A 3177-nucleotide genomic window follows, 5' to 3' on the forward strand; every position below is an offset into this window, starting at 1 on the left:
ACGAAATGTAATGCAATAGGATAAAATGGAAGGTGTAAATACATAAGAGGCTTTGTTTTGTGGATAAAAAGGGTCCGTATGCTAACCTGACCCACTCCCGGAAAGCCAAGCCTGGCCTTCCAAACTCAGACAACTAAAGTGATCACCCAGGATGTTCTGAAATTAAAAAGACTTTTTAAAGTAGAAAGCAGGGTATAGTGAGTGGGTAGTCACGCCCTGTTCCGGGTGTCTTCCCTCAGAGAGATCATCTTTGAACTTACTAGTATCTGAGCCTATTGTCTTTCTATGCCTCTAGGATCACATGTCTTTGGACTCGTGAATGCCATGGTAACAAGTCACTTTCCTTTTTCCAATGCCCTCAGGGCACAGCCCAAGGTCCCAGGGTAGAGACCACACAAATTCCCTCATTCCTAGTGATATATATATATATTTTTTTTTTTAAGGGACACATGAATAAACAAGTGGAAAATCAATTTTCTCCCTCTCCCTCTCCCTTCCTCTCTCTTTTTAAACAACAACAGTAAAATGACCCTAGCCGGTTTGGCTCAGTGGTTAGAGTGTCAGCCAGTGGACCTCGAAGCCTCCCGGGTTTGATTCCGGTCAAGGGCACATGCCTGGGTTGCAGGCTAGATCCCCAGTGTGGGTCTGCAGGATGCAGCTGACCAGTGATTCTCTCTCATCATGGATGTTCTATCGCTCTCTCCCTCTCCCTTCCTCTCTGAAATCAATAAAGCTATATTTTAAAACACACACACACACACACACACACACACACACCAACAACAACACAAAGGTATTGATCCACCTCCATATAGTAAAAGTGTACTTGTACAATGTTTTGTACTTGCATTTTGTGCTATCCAAACGGGGAAGTTAACTTGCAGGATTTGGGGCGGCGGGGAGAGGACAAAAGAGAGGGATTGACCTTTGCCATTTCAAAATAGCGGCTGCCGCCCTAACTGGTTGGGCTCAGTGGACAGAGCATCGGCCTGCGGAATAAAGGGTCCCTGGGTTGATTCCAGTCAAGGGCATATACCTTGGTTGTGGGCACATCCCCAGGAGGAGGTGTGTGGGAGGCAGCTGATTGAGGTTTCTCTATCTTTGAGGTTTCTAATTCTCTATCCCTCTCCCTTCCACTCTGTTAAAAAATCAATGAAATATATTTTAAAAACAAAATGGCGGCAGCCAAGTTACTGGAGCCAAAAGAGCGGGAAGTATGCCAGGGTCACCCACATCAAGGGACAGGGCATGAACACTAAGGTAGAGATCCACCTCATGCGCCGAATCCACCTGCCAGATGGTGAGATCGTCCACAACTTCAACGAGCTCTCCAGCGTGGTCCAATTGATTGACAAGCAGATGATCTGGGAGCAGCAGCAGCAGCAGCAGCAGCAGCAGCAGCAAGAACACAGGACTGAGGAGAGCCAGGGCCATGGCTGTCAGGGCCCTGCCCAGCCCAGCTTCAGGGTGTCCAGGGCTGCAGCTTCGGAGGAGTAGCCTGTTCCATTTGTTCTGCGTGTGGGCGTGGGCTCAAGAAACCAGTTAAAAAAAAAACAAACAAACAAAAACCTCCTTAGAAATGACATTGATACAGCAGTGCAGGGGAGTGGGCCTTCTGTATGCCACATTTCCCGCGCCCCACTGCTAGGCGGAGATCCTGTGCTGTGCTCTTCCCTGTTCACTCACTGTTACTGAGGGAATCATGGTTAGTTTTTTTTTTTTTTTTCCCTCCGCTAATATGCTTAAATTCAGCATGACGCCACGTCTGATCTGAGGTCGTGTCTAGGAAGGGGCACAGGCACACACACACCATGGAGAGAGTGGCTTCCCCAGGCGAGGACAGTGAGAGGAGCCCTTACCTGCACGCATGGGGGACACCATGCATGATATGTCCCGCCTCTCTCTCTGCCTTGCCTTACTCTGAGGACTGGTCGAGGCGAGGAGGGAGTCTTATTGACAGGAGCTCAAGCTGGCAGGAGAAAGGGTAGCCTTTCATCAGCAGAGGGGGTGTGAGTTTGGTGGTGGTCTCTGGGTGGGGGGGGTGGACGCATGGGCCACGGTGACGCCGCTGCCCCACAAGGCACACGAACCCACCCCAGACATACACACACACACACACACCCAATGGACCCGACAACGCGTGACGCGGCGTGGCCACAGCCCAGGTTGTGGAGCGCTTGGCTGGGGAGGACACCATGGAGTCCCGAGTGCCACCACCGGGGCACGTGTCACCGTGGTGCGGCCCTGCCCATGACTCGGCCTTGGCTCGAGCCACAACCCAGGCAGGGCCGGAGCGGGGAAGGGGACACTGTCACCACAATGGGCCCCACAACCATAACTCTCTTTTCCAGTTGGCCGTGTGCAGCATGAGAAAGCTCCCCAGAGGGAAAACCATGGCATCGGGGCCTCTCCCTTCTCTCAAGGGGGGCACAGACACCGTCGTCGTCTACACTTCCGGGGACGGAGGGCCCAAGGAACAGCCCTTCGAGGAAACCCCAGCCTCGCACGACACCCCGGGGACGCGTTTGATAGGCAAGCGATGCTCACACAGGCGCAGCCCGGGTAGGAACCCTGGCCGGTAAGTGCATGTGAAGTGTCGATGATCAATGTGTCTTGCAATTCACATTAATTCTCACAGCTAGCTGCGTTCTTCATCAACGCACGAGCCGAGTTATCCACCGCTAAGAGTCATAACATTTTGGTTTTTGGTTTTCGCTCCCTGGCATGGTAACATTCTCTCCCCCCCCCCCCGCCCCAAATCCCACTGGTGGTGGGCGGGAGCGCCTCAGGCAGCCGTCTAAGAACAAGACAAACAAGACCAGACTCTGCAGGTCAGGAAGGTATGACCTTGGGGTGGTCCGAAGCAACGGCTCCTAATGGGCGTGCTCGGACGCCCCACAGGCACCTGGGGGTAGGGGAGTGAAAGGGGGCCGAAAGGTCGCGGGGACCTTTCCCCCTGACCCTCCCCAAGGGCCGGAATGCCCCAACCCAAGGCGGATGGGTGACCCCCAGGGGTCTTTAAACCTCCGTGCCGGGAAGCGCTAGGTACCTGGAAAGGGGGACGAGAAAGGTCAGAGTGGACCAGGTGGGGAACCAAGTTCCAAAGGGCACCTCCACCCCTGAGGCCTCGACCCCTCAACCCAACGGTTCCTGCAACCTGCACACGCGTAGAGCACA

The 3177-nt window shown here is 53.6% G+C and overlaps 1 pseudogene; it reads right to left on the minus strand.

Moving 5' to 3' along the window:
• Positions 1-2537: 2537 nt before the first annotated feature.
• LOC111824326 lies at positions 2538-2690 on the minus strand (annotated as a pseudogene).
• Between the last annotated feature and the right edge of the window lie 487 nt (positions 2691-3177).

This window comes from Myotis lucifugus, unplaced genomic scaffold (genome assembly GCF_000147115.1).
Source record: "Myotis lucifugus unplaced genomic scaffold, Myoluc2.0 scaffold_1179, whole genome shotgun sequence".
NCBI lineage: Eukaryota > Metazoa > Chordata > Mammalia > Chiroptera > Vespertilionidae > Myotis > Myotis lucifugus.